The 16,889-nt window shown below is 34.8% G+C and overlaps 1 non-coding gene across 1 annotated transcript; it reads right to left on the bottom strand.

Moving 5' to 3' along the window:
* Positions 1–11,590: 11,590 nt before the first annotated feature.
* LOC147828876 (U2 spliceosomal RNA) lies at positions 11,591–11,775 on the bottom strand. Its single transcript, XR_015450033.1, has one exon. It is a non-coding gene; the product is annotated as a U2 spliceosomal RNA (small nuclear RNA).
* Positions 11,776–16,889: the final 5,114 nt, after the last annotated feature.

The raw sequence follows: 16,889 nt of genomic DNA on the forward strand, positions 1-16,889 counted from the left end.
AAAGAATAAATTTCTTCTGCATTATGTCTAGTATTCTTATATTTTAAAATTCAAATATTTTCCAGAATCAAGAATCACTCTTTAGGTTTCTCTCATACACATTGGGCTTACAAATTTGTTGAAAAGATGTTTTATTCAAGGTTCACTTTTGGGACATCAGTTTTCTGTTTGAGTGCAAGAAAATTAAAGAGAATTTGGGAAGTACAAAGAGGAGATCAGGAAAGTGGAATGACCTCATGGATACCCACATCTAGCTGGTTCATATTGTTAAAAAATTAAGGAAGAAATGATGTTCAGTTAAGTCCCAATAAGATTCTGGGGTCCCCTTTTATATACCAGTACCACAGAAATCAAATGTTGGGAAACATCAGTTTCCTACCATCTACTGTTTCCAGATCAATATAAAATGTATAAAGTATAAAAATATAAAATACTATTTTATAAAACTAAATTTAATAATACTTCATTGTGCACACCTCCTTAAAAATAATTTATTGCTCCTTAAAAATAGTTCTTTAATTTTGCTGTTCTTAAGCACCTTTCCTAGCTAACCCCTTGAACTTCTATTTCAATATTTTTGGCTATGAGTTTTGACTACAAATTAGATCCACTATTATGTTGCTGTAATGTTCATAAGATAGATACTGTGTATGTTTAGCCTCAAAGCTGTATTTCTAAGGCTTTAAAATGTACCTGGAACATGTGATTTCCTTTTAAAAACCTAAGATGAATAGTGAATGAGCTATATTTGTTCCTATAGGATTAATTGTTCACTGTGCTTTGATTAGTTCTTTTCTATTTACTTATTCTCATTTTAATCTGTCCTTTTACCCCTTTATGGATAGTTTATCAGTCTTTTACTAACCCACCACTCCTGTCCACTCCCACTGATCAACTCTCAATCTTTGTGAAATGTGTCTCCAAGTTTCAGATGGAAAAAAATCATTAGATTATATTTTATTAGAAAGTTTTATTTCTGCATCATATTTGAAGGACAAGCTTTTAGGATACAGTAATATAGGTTGGTAAATATTTTCTTTCAGGGGATGAAACACAGCATTTCCAGTCCTCTTCAATTGTAAAGGTTCTGTTGAGAAATCCATTTTTATTCTGGTAGGTTTGGCACTGTAAGTGGTTTAGCACTTCTTTCTACTTTCAATATTCTTAGTTCTGAGTTTTCAACAACTTGAATAACTCATGTTATAGGGGTTTTCCTCTCTTTATGACTATTTCCCACTACTATCTGGATCTCTATGCTATTTCTCAAAGTAAGGAAATTTTAATTTTCAGATGAATTGAGATAATTTAAAACTTATTTGAAAATATCTCCTTTCACTAACCTGGAAACAAAGAAGATGACAATAAGTTAGGCTAGGCTTGTAGAAAATAAGAATTCATGAATATTTACATATAGAAAGATAAAGGGAGGCAGGGGAGATCAGAGAGGGTGTGAGAGGAAAAAGAATGAGAGAGAAAAGGGAAGGGAATACAAATGAAAAGTGAGAGAAAATATAAGAATATTGATTTCATTTAAAGAACTAGGCATGACCTACTGAGGTCCCGAGTCATGCAGAAGATGCAGAATCACCCCACTACAGAGAAGCAGGACTGCCCACATTGTACTGAGGTCCTGAATGGCATGGAACATGCCAAAGCAGCCCGCTGCAGACAGGCAGGTCTATGCACACCCTACCAAGGACCCGAGTCACGTGGAAGATGCTGAATCACCCTGCTGCAGAGAGGCAGCCACCTGGTTCCACACTACAAAGACACAGAGAACACCAGACCACCAGACCAAGGTACTGAGTCCTGCTGCTCCTGGCCTAGAGGTAGGGGCTTCTGAGCCACTGTCCCACTGCTCCTGGTCCAGAGGAAGGGGCTTCCCTGTCACCAGCCCTCCCACTACTCCCAGCACAGAGGAAAGGGATTTGGAGCCACCTGCTCTCTCGCTGCTCTTGGCCAAGAAGAAGGGGCTTCTGGGCTACCATCCTTCCCACTACTCCCAGCCCAGAGATAGGGGCTTCTGAGCCACCATCCAACTGCACCTGGTCCAGAAGAAGGGGCTTCCTGGCCACGATCCCTCCCACTGCTCCCAGCCCACAGGAAAGGGGTTTAGGGTCACCATCCCTACTGCTGCTCCAGGCCCCTGTCCTACCTCTCCCAGCTCAGAAAAGGTAATCTGTGAAGGAGCTAACAGACTCCGCCCCAGTCGAAATGAGAAAACATGTAAATAAGTTTCAAAACCAGACTTCCAGATCACCTACAGCAAACCCAAAGGGAAATGAGATGGAACACTCTGATATTCAACCACCTGGACCCACTGAACTGGCAACAAAAGGGGATCTGGAAGATATGAAATCAGAAATAATCTCTCAGATAACAGGAGAAATTGTGCTCCTAGTGAAAGACATGATTAATAAATTTAGAGAGGAGCTCAGGAGCATGATGAAATCCCAACATAAGAAACAAATGGAATCCATAAAACAGATGCAAATAGATTTCCAGGAAATGAAAACTTCATTGAAAGTCTACACAGCAGAATGAACAAATGTCAGTACAGAATTTCAGAAATAGAAGATAAGATTGCAATTAGTGACCAGGAAAAGAAAAATTGCTTCAAAATTACAAGGGAACATGAGAAATCAATGCAGCAGCTGTTAGATGATTCAAAGAAGAATAACATAAGACTGACAGGGCTCAAAGAAGAAACAGGAGAGAGTGGAGATGACATAAATAATCTCTTCACAGAAATAATGGCAGAAAACTTCCCAAGCAGGGGAAAAGAGCTTGACATACAGATAAGTGAGGCATATAGGACTCCAAATAGCCTTGATCAAAAAAACTACACATAGGCATATAATTGTTAAGATTCCAGAAACACAACAGAAGAACAAAGTTCTACAAGCAGTCAGAGAAAAGAAACAAATCACATACAAAGGAAAGCCCATCAGAATCACAGCAGACTTCTCAACAAAAACCATCAAGGCAAGAAGAGCTTGGAGTGAAATATTCCAAGCCCTAAAAGAAAACAGCCTCCAACCCAGATTGATGTACCCTGAAAAACGATCTTTCAAAATGGATGTAGAAATAAGACACTTTCATGACAGAGAGCACCTTAGGAACTTTGTGAATACCAAACCAGCACTACAAAGAATTTTACACAATATGCTAGGAATAGACATTGAGGATCACAACCCCAGGAAGCAAAGAAGAATAAACCCATCTGGCATGACAAGAAATTAAATGGAAAGGGGGAGAACCCAACAAAAAGAAAAAGTCATGGCTATGACAAGTCAATACGTTTCAGTTATAACCATCAATGTTAATGGCCTCAGTTCACCAATCAAAAGAAATAGGCTGGCAGAATGGGTCAAGAAGCAAAATCTAACAATATGCTGCATACAAGAGACACACTTAATTTGAAAGGAAACTCATAGACTGAAAGTTAAAGTGTGGAAAACAATAATCCACGTGACAGGAACCCAAAAAAAACAGGAGTAGCTATCCTCTTTGCAGATCAAGTAGATTTCAAACCAAAACTGATTAAGAGAGATGAAGAAGGACACTACATCCTTGGAAAGGGAAGAATCCAAGAGGAAGAGATGACAATCATAAATATCTATGCACCAAACACTAGTGCACCCAACTATATAAAACAAACACTAATGGACAGGAAAAGTCATATATGCACTAATACGATTGTAGTGGGGAACCTCAACACCCCACTGTCACAAATAGATAGATCAACTAGACTACAAATAAGTAATGAAGTACTAGAACTCAATTGAACTCTTGAGCAAATGAACTTAACAGATGTTTACAGAGTGTTCCACCCCACAAAATCAGAATACACATTCTTCTCAGCTGCACATGGGTCATTCTCCAAACTAGACCACATACTCACACATAGAACATGTTTAAGTAAGTGCAAAGGAATGGAAGTTATCCTCTGTATATTATTAGACCAGAGTGCAATGAAATTGGAGATCCATAGAAAAAGAAACTCAAAAAATTTCATAAACATGTGGAAATTGAACAACACACTTCTGAATAACCAGTGGGTCACAGAGGAAATTAAAGAGGAAATCAGACAGTTCCTTCAATTAAATGACAATGACAATACAACATATCGGAATCTATGGGACACAATGAAACCAGTCTTACGAGGGAAATTCATAGCAGTGAATATGCATATTAGGAAAACAGAATGAGCCCAATTAAACAACCTGATGCTGAACCTCAAGCTTCTAGAAAAAGAAGTGCAGGACAACCCCAAAGCTCATACAATGGAGAAAATTTAAAGATCAGAGGAGAAATCAATGCAGTGGAGACTAAGAGAATGATACAAAAAGTCAATGAAGCCGAATTGATTCTTCGAAAGAATCAACAAAATTGACAAACCTTTAGCCAACCTTGTCAGAAAAAAGGAAAGAAAAGGCCCAAATCCATGCAGTTAGGAATGAAAAGGGTGATATTACAACAGACCCAGCAGAAATCCAGACGATCATCAATACCTACTTCCAGAACCTATATGCCAATAAGATGGACAATACAGAAGAAATGAACAGGTTCGTAGATACATATGAATTACCAAAGTTGAACGAGGAAGACCTCAAAATTCTGAACAACCCAATATCAACCAATGAAATTGAAAATGTAATTAAAAACTAATCAACTAAGAAAAGCCCAGGCCCTGATGGCTTCACTGCTGAATTCTACAAGACATTTAGAAAGGAACTGCTGCTACTACTGTTTAAAGTCTTCAATGAAATTGAAAGGGAAGCAATACGCCCAAATTCATTCCTGGAAGCAAGCATCACCTTGATCCCCAAAGCAGAGAAAGACCCAACCGAAAAAGAGAACTATAGGCCAACCTCACTAATGAATATAGATGCAAAAATCCTTAATAAGATAATGGCAAACAGGATGCTGAAGATCATCAAGAAGATCATACACCATGATCAACTGGGATTCATCCCAGGGATGCAGGGATGGTTCAATATGTGAAAATCAATCAATGTAATACACTATATCAATAGAGCCAAGGACAAAAACCATATGATTATTTCCATAGATGCAGAAAAAGCCTTTGACAAACCCAACATGCATTCATGATAAAAACCCTACAAAAAATTGGAATAGATGGTCTCTACTTCAAACTGATAGAAGCCATCTATGAAAAACCAACAGGCAATATCATACTAAATAGTCAAAAAACGAAATCCTTCACACTAAAATCAGGAACAAGACAAGGATGTCCACTATCACCACTCTTCTTCAATATAGCTCTGAAAACATTAGCCATGGCAATTAGACAAGAGAAAGAAATCAAAGGAATAAAGATAGGAAATGAAGAAGTCAAATTGTCATTATTTGCAGATGACATGATGCTCTATATAGAAGACCCCAAGAACTCCACCAAAAGTCTTGTAGACTTAAAAACAAAATTCAGTCAAGTAGCTGGTTACAAGGTCAACACAGAAAAATCAATAGCTTTCCTCTACACGAATGATAGACTCAGTGAGTGGTTAATAGGTCAAATAATTCCTTTCCCAATAGCATCCAAAAAACTGAAATACCTAGTAATCATCCTAACGAAAGAAATCAAAGACCTCTTCTCTGAAAACTATGGAACTCTGGAAAGAGAGATTGAAGATGATATCAGAAAATGGACAGACATCCCCTGCTCCTGGGTAGGAAGGATTAATATAGTGAAAATGGCCATACTTCAGAAACTGCTATATAGATTTAATGCAATTCCAATTGAGATCCCACCAGCATACTTCATAGACCTTGAGAAAACAATCCAAAAATTCATTTGGAGCAAGAAGAGACCCAGAAGAGCAAAAGCAATTCTAGGTAACGGAGACATGGCAGGTCGTATCACAATCCCCAACCTGCAACTGTACTACAAAGCTATTGTGATAAAAACAGCATGGTACTGGCAAAGAAACAGACGTGAGGACCAGTGGAACAGATTAGAAGATGCAGAAACAAGGGCAGACACACTCAGCCATCTCATCATCGATAAAGGAACCAAACACCCTCACTGGAAGAAAGATAGCCTTTTTAATAAATGGTACTGGAGAAATTGGGCTTCAACTTGCCAAAGATTAAAACTAGACCTGTATCTCTCACCATGCACTAAACTAAAATCAAAATGAATTAAAGATCTAAACATTAAAATAGAAACTCTGAACCAGTTGGAACAGAGGTTAGGTAAAACCCTTGAAGACATCAATGTAGGAAGAGATTTTATGAACAAAACTTCAATTGCCCGTGAACTAGCACAATCAACAAGTGGGATCTCTTCTTATTAATAGGCTTCTGCACAGCAAGAGAAACCACCAGCAGTGTGAAGAGACAATCCACAATGTGGGAAAAAATCTTCACCTGCTCTTCCTCAAACAAAGGTCTACTATCTCGAATCTATAAAGAACTTAAAAATATCAGACTTCCCAAATTTAAAGACCCAATCCAAAAATGGGCATCTGAAATGAACAGACATTTCTCAGACAAAGAAGTGGAACTAGCAAATAAATACATGAAAAAATGTTCAACATCACTGATCATTCGAGAGATGCAAATGAAAACAACGCTGAGATTCCACTTCCCTCCAGAAAGAATGGCTGCTATCATGAAATCAACCAATAACAAATGCTGGCAGGGCAGTGGGGAAAGAGGAATGCTGCTCCACTGCTGGTGGAGTGTAGACTGGTGCAAACACTGTGGAAATCAGTATGGAGATACCTCAAAGAACTAGGACTGGAAATCCCATTTGACCCCGCAATTCCACTGCTGAGTATCTTCCCCAAAGAATTCAAAGTATCATACCACAGTGATATATGTGCACCTATGTTCATAGCAGCACAGTTTGTAATAGCTAAAACTTGGAAACAGCCCAAATGCCCATCAACTGGAGACTGGATAAAGAAAATGTGGGGTTTTTTTTATAAAATGGAGTGCTACTCAGCCATAAAAAATGAGAAATTAGAGACATTTATAGCTAAGTGGATGCACATTGAGGTGATACTCTTAAGTGAAATAAATAGGACACACATGAATAAATACCAAATAGTTTCTCTGGTGTGAGAACCTGAAAGTGTAAATAAGGACTAAATGTATAATAGGTAATGTGAAATAGGAAGAAAAGGGGTAAAGGTGAAAGAAGTGGGAGGGCTAGAGGAAAGGATAGAAGGGAATGGGATTAATATGAGAAAATGGAAAAATAGGAGCAAAATCTTTGTAAATAGGGAGGAATGGAGGGGCTGAAGGGAGGGCTGGGCAAGGGTGAAAAATAAGAACCAAGAGAGACTATGTAAAGGTGCAAATTTCCAATGATGAATGTCATTATATTGTATACCTAAAATGTACAAATGAATAGAATGAATAATTGATAATGTAAAATAGGAAGAAAATGTCCAAAGGGGTAGGAGTATTGGGAGGGGCAGGGGAAAGGAAAGAAGGGAAATGAAAAATGATGAGAAATGGAAAAACTGAAAATAAAATCTTTGTAAATAGGGAAGGGTGGAGGGTGTGAAGGGAGGGCTAGGGATGGGGAAAAATAAGAACCAAGATGCATTATGTAAAGGTTCAATTCCCAACGAGAAATGTAATTGTGTTGTATACCTACAATGTACCAATTAAAGAATTTAATAAAAAAGAAATTGGGCCGCAGTTTCCTATTTAGGATTAAGTAACGTATTGAATTAGAATAAAGTTATAGGGATTTGATGTATATTAATTTTGTAAATAATTCAGAAAATGATTATGTATAACAGAGAAATACATATCCATGTTGCCTGCTTTGTGCATGTTTTCTATATTGGCAGTTATAAATTTATATGTCTCTCTATATTGAACATAATTCCTGTCATTTCTTGTATAATATTTGTCACTTTCTGTATTCACCTTAAAATTTACTAACTAATAAACTCTGTATAATTTAAACATGTAAGATTACAATGTACTCAACATATGAGAAAAATTGCTACTTTCATGGTATAGTGCTTTGAACCTGAAATGGACTGACTTTACCAATTGGAAAATCAGTGAGCAATAACACCTTTTAGGTGTGTTCCTGTGAGCCATGTGGACACCAAATCTTTGTGTGACATGACAATGAGCAATCAGCCACTGGGTTCTTTGCCTTTCTCTGGATGTCTTCAGGCTTACTGTGTTCTTTCAAAGTAAATTAATAATCATCACATTTGCCTCATATGTTATACTTTTAAAATAAACTTGTTGTAAAGGAAACAATTGGCAATGAATTTACCATATTTGGCAGTCCTGAAGCTTAGATCAAGAATATGGAGAAAAATCTCCTATTTTTAAGAATATTTTTCTCTGCATTTATGTCAGTTTAAAAATTCTGTTTGATATCTTAAGGTTATTGTATAGTGCATAGTTCCATTTTCCAAGTAAGCTATTTTATTTGAACTTGTTTAAAAATGATTACACTGATTGCCTTACTCCAATCATGTGATTACAAAAATACTCCTTGAAATTCAAATTATTTTATCCAAATAGATTAAAATGTAACATATTACTCATACTTGCAAATCAGTGACAAAATTGTGCCTTTTATTACATCCATATTACTTTTAATCATTTTATACTTAACTTGAATATCTGTCTTTTCTAGAATCCATATTTGTAGATATTCATGGTTGTCTTTCTTTGTGATTAGGATTAAGAATTTAATAAATATTAATTGATGTGTTGTTAGGACTCTTCTCTCATCACATAAATGTCAGTAATTTCATGTTTATGGACTATTTACACTCTCCACTCTCCAGGTATTTTTATGTGGCATAATTTTATCTTATACTCATGCATTTGTATTTTCATGATTTAGAAAATATATCAGTTTTTTGTCAAACTGATGAATAGAATGTATGACCTTGCAAATTACATTTTAGTTTAAGAGATGGTTTAGTTTTAATTGAATTAAAGCTGATTTACTTTTTGTTACATGAGGTGGAAAACATTAATACTCTCATGAAGGCTTATTTTCCTCCTTTCCCATGTTGATGCTCTCCCTTTGTGTTCCTGGGTAGTTAATTTTGCAAAGAAGTTTTAATGTACATGTTGACATATGTTGTGTTCATCAGATATTGATATTATTCGTGACTATTGTGTCCTCCAAAGAGTGCTAAGAGCTCAAACTCATGCCAAATTTGAGAACCAAGGGGCAGATTGTATGCTTTCTTATTGAGACACCACAGCCTAAGACACATCACAACAACAAAGCCACTTACTCAAAAGATCTCCACACAATAGGTCTTCCATTCTCCATTCCCAGTGATCTTCAAACTTTAGCACGCACACACACACACACACACACACACACACACACACACAAGAATCATCAGAAAACAAGGAAACAATATTTTTCCAAATTCAGAATTTCCTCTCAAAAATTGATCCCACTGATATTGCAGTGGAAGAAATTTCAAATGTATAAAATTGATAGGGAAAATGATCAATGACAGCAAAGATGATGGAAATAAGCTGAATTAATCAAATAAATACTTAATGAGAGCAAAGAAGATACAATAGAGAACTGAATGATTCCAAGAGGAAAGCACAGTACAATATATGATAGACTGTATTACTAAAAATAGAAATTCTGGAAAAAGAATTAAGATCCTAGAAGTCAATCCTTAAGTAGTCAAATGAAAAAATCATTTGAAAGTCTCAACAATAATTAAAATGAATAACAGAAAGAATACCAGAATTAAATGATAAAGTGGATGTGCTGCAACAACAGCCCAATTAAAAAATAGAGAAAGAGAAGTGATGAGGAGATTGAGAAATATTTGAAAATCTGAAAGAATAAATGAAAATTCAAGTAGGAAGATAGAGTACATGCCAATGGCATAGAAAACCTATTCACTGGAATTGTAGGAGAATGTTCTACTAGAGAACAGAGGCAAATAAACATGGCCAAAACAGAAACTCCTCATGGCATGTCCAAGTCAAAATGCTATAAAAATTTAGACATAGAAGGTTAAAAGTAGATACAAAGAAATGCTGAATCCCTTAGAAGTATTAAATCAAAGGCAAAAATGAATTTTTTCAATTGAAAATCTAAAAGCCAGAAGGGCTTGAAGTGATGTGCTTTAAGACCTGAAGAAAATAATTACAAACTTACACTGCTGTCCCTAGTCAAATTGAAGGAAAAATAAAGATCTTCAAAGATAAGTCCAAAGAAACACTTACTGAATAAAAAGTGATGTCAAAATCCTAAAAAGAATTTTCAAAACCAATAAACAGGGTAGTCACAATCATGAAACTAAGGGAAAAAATGAATCTCATTGTGGGAATAGATAAAAAAGAGAAAGAAATACCAGATATGAAACAAACACTAGAAAAAGAACAAAATGTACTAAAATAATGAAAACTACTTAACAATATTTAAGGAAATTGTTTTATGTCTTCAGTAAGTGACATAAAATAACAGATTGGATCAAAACACACCTTGATATATGTTGACTGCAAGAATCATATGTGGCCGAAAAAGAGACTGACTGAAAGGGAAAGGAGACTTCAGTCATCTTGAAGACTAAAACAAGTCAGAGGATCTATGCTTAGATATACCAAGGAAGACTTCAAAGAGAAATGATTCAGTAGAGACAAAGAAGGCCACTGCCTATTGTTAAAAGGAGCAATTTACCAAGAGACAGCCACTGTAAATACGCATGTACCCAACATTGATGTACCCAGTTTCACAAACACTTCTTGATATAAAAAGTCACATAGAATTTAATGGAATAATTGTGGGTGTCCTCAATATCCTACTCTCACAAATAGATGGTCAACTAGAATTAACACAACAAAGAAAAATTAGAGTTAGGCTATACTATACAATTCAAGAAGATTTAACAAAAATATACAGAGACTACTATATAAAAACAGAATAGTACACATTTTTTGTAGCATCCCATGAAAGTTTCTCCAAAATAGATAATATTTTAAGCCCATAAAGTAAGTGTTATTGAACTTAAGATATTAAAATAATTTCAGGTGGCCTGTAATATTGCAACATGATGAATCTATAAATCAACAGCAAAAACCCACAGAAAAAGTACCACAGTGATTGAAAATTACACTATTGAATAATCAATGGGTCCCTGAAGGTGTAAAAGGAGAAATTTAAAAGTGCTTATAATTAAGTGATAATGGAAATGGAATACATCAGAATCTGAAGGACACAATAAAAAAAGTTCAGAAGAAAGTTTACAGCTATGCCTTTGTTAGAAAATAAGTGATCATAAATAAAGAACCTAATGATGTAACTAAAGTTCCTAGAATAACAAGCAGTAATTGAACTTAAGTTCAATGGATGGAAAGAAATATATACATATGAGAAACAAGGTTGAAGAGATGCAGGGATGGGGTGAGGAGGAGCTTACATAAAAGAATCACAAAATGTCATGTGTGTGTACCAGCTCCCTGCAATTAAGGTAATCATTATGTACTACAAATATGTACCAATAAAATTATAAAAATGAAAATTAGGGAAAAATGAAAATGATATTGGAAGTGAAGAGAACCCAACTGTTCATGGATTGTCATAATTTGCTTTTTGCAAAACACCATATCACCAAAAGTGATCTGAAGTTTGAATGTAATTTCTACTAATGTTTCACCATTCTAGAAAAAGCAACCCTGAAAATTGTATGGAAATTCAAAAACACAGAAATTCTGCAATGTTCCTGAGCCAAAAGAATGATTCTGCACTTGATCTTAGCCAAAAGGCCGAGAAGCAATCAAAAGAATGATTCTGAAGGGATCACACTACTACATTTCAAATTAAAATGCAATGCCATGGTGAAAAGAAACATATATTTTTAATACTGATACAACAATACATATGAACACCAGTAGAATAAGACACAAAACACAGAAACAACCATATGCACTGCAGACACATGCTTGTTGGCAAAGGGAACTAAAACATATTCTGGAAAAATGACAGTCTCTTTAATAAAAGCCAGTGGAAACCTGGATAACCACACCCAGAAGGTAGATATAGGATCTCTATCTTTCATCCTGTACCAAAATAAAAATGATCATGGATTAGATGTAAATCTGGAAATTTGAAAACTGATGGAAGAAAACTTATAGGAAACCCTAGAAGTTGTAGGCACAGAGAGAATTTCTAAATAGCACCCAATAGCATGAGGAAGTAATATAATGAGTCAACAAATGGGACTATATCAAATTAAAAATTCTGCACAGCAAATCAAACAATCAAGTAACTGAAGAGGAAACCCACAGAATGGAAGGAAGTCAGAGCTAGCTACACTTCTGGTAGTGGATAATTATGTCTTATCAAAAAAATTAACACCAGTAAAAGAAAAAATTCCAAACAATAAAAGGGTAAATTAATTTAGCAGATAATTCTTAAAAAGAGAAGTAGAAATATCCAATATTTCTATAAAAATACTTACCAACTTTAGCAACTATGGAAATACTAATTAAAACAATGAGATTCCATCTCATACCAATCAGAATGTCCAACATTGGTAATTTTTAAAAAAAAAGGTCGGCAAGAATGAGAGTAAAATGTGTCCTCTCTTTTGACAGAAAGGTAAACTAGTACAATCAGTACGGAAATTGGTATGGTCATTCTCAAAAAAAAAAAAAAAAGAAAAGAAATAAAAAGAAAACCAAAAAGGAAAATGCCATTTGATCCAGCTGTAAGACAATGTCAAATTGGTGGTACAGGAAACCATGATATTAACAAAACAGGCAAGTCTCTGAAGACTATATATCATGTTTCCTCCTATATTTAGAATTTTAAAATAAATGAATAATAGATGACAGGAAGTAAAAAATAATTTGCTGAATTGAGGAAGTGAATCTGGGACTGGGGGAGGTAAATTTCATAATTAGATGAAAATACATCATATGCATATATCTGTATACCCAAACAAATCTCACTATACTGTATTACTAATTTTGCTACAATGTAAAAAAATTTACATGGTATATGTGACTTCTGAAAGGAAGATCCAATGATAGAAGGAAAGTTAATCATTTTTATCTAAATGTAAAATTAAGAATGGACTGGCCTATAGAATGGACATTAGAAAACAGGGATTGCTGGCATAATGTTCCCCTCTGAGGACAGAGGACCTCACATGGTCTCGCTTTCCATGTTCTCCCTGGACCCTTTTTACAGCATTTCTTTCCCTTGAGTACACTTCAAGACACTTCTAGAGTTGGGGTTAGATGACCTACTTCCACATGAGGTAGGTTACAGAATTGTGCCTGTAAAGTAGGCAGTGTTATGTGCCTGAAAACCAAGTTGCTTTAGTTTTAGAGAAATTTTGCACAGAGATTCTGCTGTCTAACTTTGCTTCTTCTAATAAAGATGTGTGAATCCATTTTCATAGTGCATACTACTGTAAGTCCAGATCATTTTATCCTTACTATATATTCCTCCTTGGATTTCCTCAAACTCTGTACCCCAACATCTGTGCAGTCTTTTCAACTGAGGGGTGTCCATCTGGAACATCTTCCTCCCAGTTACTTATAAGACACCTCTATCAATTGCTTGCTTCCTTGACACCTTTCCATTGAATTCTACCTTGACCACACTGTTGCTCATTGCTTCCTATGGCTGCAACTACTGAACCCCATTTACTACTGTGTCCTTTCACATGTTGTTTCTTCAATTATACTACATTTCATGATCTGATATGCTGTATCACTTATTTTTGCATTTTTCTGCATTGAGGGGTATCTGTCATCTATAACTACTACTGTTTTCAAAACCAGATCCCCACATCACCCTTTGAATCCTTTCCTGATCTATCAGTTATTTATACCAGTTGATTAAAAGTGTTCCATAGATTTCTATAAGTTGGGAAAGCTTAAATAAAATGAGTCATATTTTCTACCCACAGTGAAATAGAATATAAAATTAATATTTCAGAGATAGAAAACAGTTAACTAATATGTAATTTAAAAATAAATTCAGAATTTCATAATCTAATTTGCCATTAAAATACAAAACACTTTACGTAGGTAATGTAGAAGAATCATAGAGAGCAAAAGGAAAACACATAAATGAAAAATACAGTGACAGGCACATGGTAAATGAATTCATTTTAGTACCATGGAATACAGAAAAACTAAGAAAAGCAGCTCCTAGTACTAGATGCTAGAGAGAAAATTAAATTTAACCTAGAAAAATTGGGGAAATAAAATATAGCAATGAAAATACTATAATTTGTCCATATTTTACATATTACTTATAAAAAAATGAAAATGGTTGCAAATTATTAATCACAAAGAAATGATAAAGGTGTATTAAAAAAGGTGTATTTTTATGGGTATGCTAATACAGTTGAGTACATTGCTATTCATATGTATAAATCAATTTATCACAATCTACTTCATAGATTGGTGTAAATATTGTCATGCAGAAATGAAAACAAGATAAAGAAACATTTGATTTTGTAATCAGTCAAAGCTGAAAGGAAAACAAAACCACCATGAAAATATTAAAGAGAATGAGGGAAAGACAGAATGAGAAAATAAGGAAGTCAATAAGAGAAGGAATTTAAGTGGTGATGAATTTGCAGTTAAACTACAGGAATGTTTACACTGAAAGGACTTATAAATCCTTAGTGTGACTTTGGTTGCTGCTGTGAAACAACAGTTATAAGAATTGCTCCTCTGTCTTCAGCAGCTGTACACATGACCCCAATGTCTTTCAATGATAGAAAATCTTGAGTCAAAAAATCTTCCCCCTGGGTCCTTGCAATCTCATAACTATTGAGGTGATATTGGCTTATTCACCCTCAGCCTCTCATTTGGCTTAAACCTCATCATTAGGATTAGGGTAAGTGTTAGGAATGTTAAGGTTATGGTTATGGTTAGGGTTAAGGTTGTTAGGGTCATGATTAGGTTTAGGATTAAGATTGTTAGGGTTAAAATATGGATGAACAACATTGCCTTTCTACAAGTCCGTAAACAATATAATACTCAACAGAAGAGCTCTTATTCGCCATGACAAATTTTCTCTTAAAATTTCCAGAACACTTGTCTCCTAAAAGGGTCACTTTTTTTTCTATAAATCACAGTTGATTTCATGGGATTTAATGCAAGATTCACAATATCTATGTTCCTTGATTCTCACTATTTTTCCAATCCTATGTTTGATACCTCTTCTTGGATTGAAAATATTTAATGAAATATTTCAGTTTTATTATATTTTAATTTATTTTTATCTTTTCAAAACATTGACTTTATTATATGTACAAAAGCAAGTTTTTGTCCATTGAATTCATTACAAAATTTATGTTAGATTCCAGGCTCATTTTGTATTTCTGATCATTTTACTTTTGTAAAATAAAAAACAAAATCAAGTGCTATAAAATAGGAAAACACATTCCACATGTACAGATTGTCCTTGAAGCAGGTGACACTGGCCAAAGGTAATGGAGTTTCTCTCTCATTCCTGTGGGACCTAAAAATGTGCATTTATCACCTGTGAATAGATGGTTCACTCAATGGAAGATGAGGCACCAGAGAATATGTAACACATGGGGCATTGGTAAATCAAAGGCTGACCATATGTCATGTTAGATTATGATGTTTTAGTTATAATATTAGTATGAGACAGAATACACAGTATTATAATTCTATAGAGGTATAAGTATACATCCAAATAAGCTCTGTGGGCACAAATGAAAATAATGGGAATTACTAGTATGTAAACAAAAGGTTAACAAGTCTTACATCCCTCATTTTCATCTGTGAATTTTCTGTTTTCTATTTTTTTCTAATGAATATGTCTACCTTCTAGCAGCATGTCATACTTCAAAGTACAAGAAGCTTTCTGGTGAAAATTGTATTCTTCCGTCCTTTAGAGTCTGTCATTAAGTAAATATGTCTCTGGAAAAGTGCTCTCTATCATGTTAATCCTAAAAATTCCTCATTGATCACTTGAATGAAAACATTATTCTCTGAAAATTAATGCAGTTGTGTGTCATTATAAGAATTAAAGAAAATGAAGTTCAGCCAATGTTTAGAGTATCTCAAGAGAACATGAAGTGATTTTGATTTCAGGGTGTGGCTTCTGATGGAATAGGCAAAGTCTTTGTTTACATAGTCCTTCAACTTTTATCCTTGAAACCAGGCCACGTACTCCTTCCTAGGAAACTGTGCCCTGAGGATGACCAAATGATCCAGAATTCTGAATGCCTATTAAATGTGCCCTGAGGTCAGCAGGTAGGAGAGAAGGTGTACACTCTTTGATGTATATTCACTGCTCCTTCCTCCATTTTTTTCAGACAAGACTTCCTGGTGAAGTTTCCATGTGACCAGGCCCTGCAAAAAAAATTCTCCCATGATATAATTTATCTCATTAAAAATGAATTCATTATAATATAGCAATAAGTTATATCAACAAAAACAAATATGTCAGAAATTTTCAGCTTCTTATAAGGTCTTCATATTTTATTTCTCAGAGTAAGTTGAGGTTGAATACTTTCTACCCAGAAAAACTTGGAAGAAGTTTTATTTTTCTGCAACTTTGGGTCACAGTAAGTATCATTCCTTACATTGGAGTGGATTACAATGTACAAAATAAAATAGGTACTTCATCAGAAAAATTTCCATTCAAATATCATTTAGGCCTTACTATGAGCAATGGCTAGATCTGTAAAGCAAGAATATGTAGTTGCTGGTTTCAAAATATGGAAACAATGTACATATTTTGAAAATGTAATATTTTGAAGAAATGTCACTTTGGACCATCAAGTTAGGGAAAGATGGTAGGAGACAGATATCCATACTGCCCTCACTCCCATTCCCAACCCTCACAAAAATGGGAAAAAATGTATTTTTCTTTGGTCAGCTCAAAGGAG

This window comes from Heterocephalus glaber, unplaced genomic scaffold (assembly GCF_053883595.1).
Source record: "Heterocephalus glaber isolate CG9 unplaced genomic scaffold, H.glaber_assembly_v1.0 deba00000896, whole genome shotgun sequence".
Taxonomy (NCBI): Eukaryota; Metazoa; Chordata; class Mammalia; order Rodentia; family Bathyergidae; genus Heterocephalus; species Heterocephalus glaber.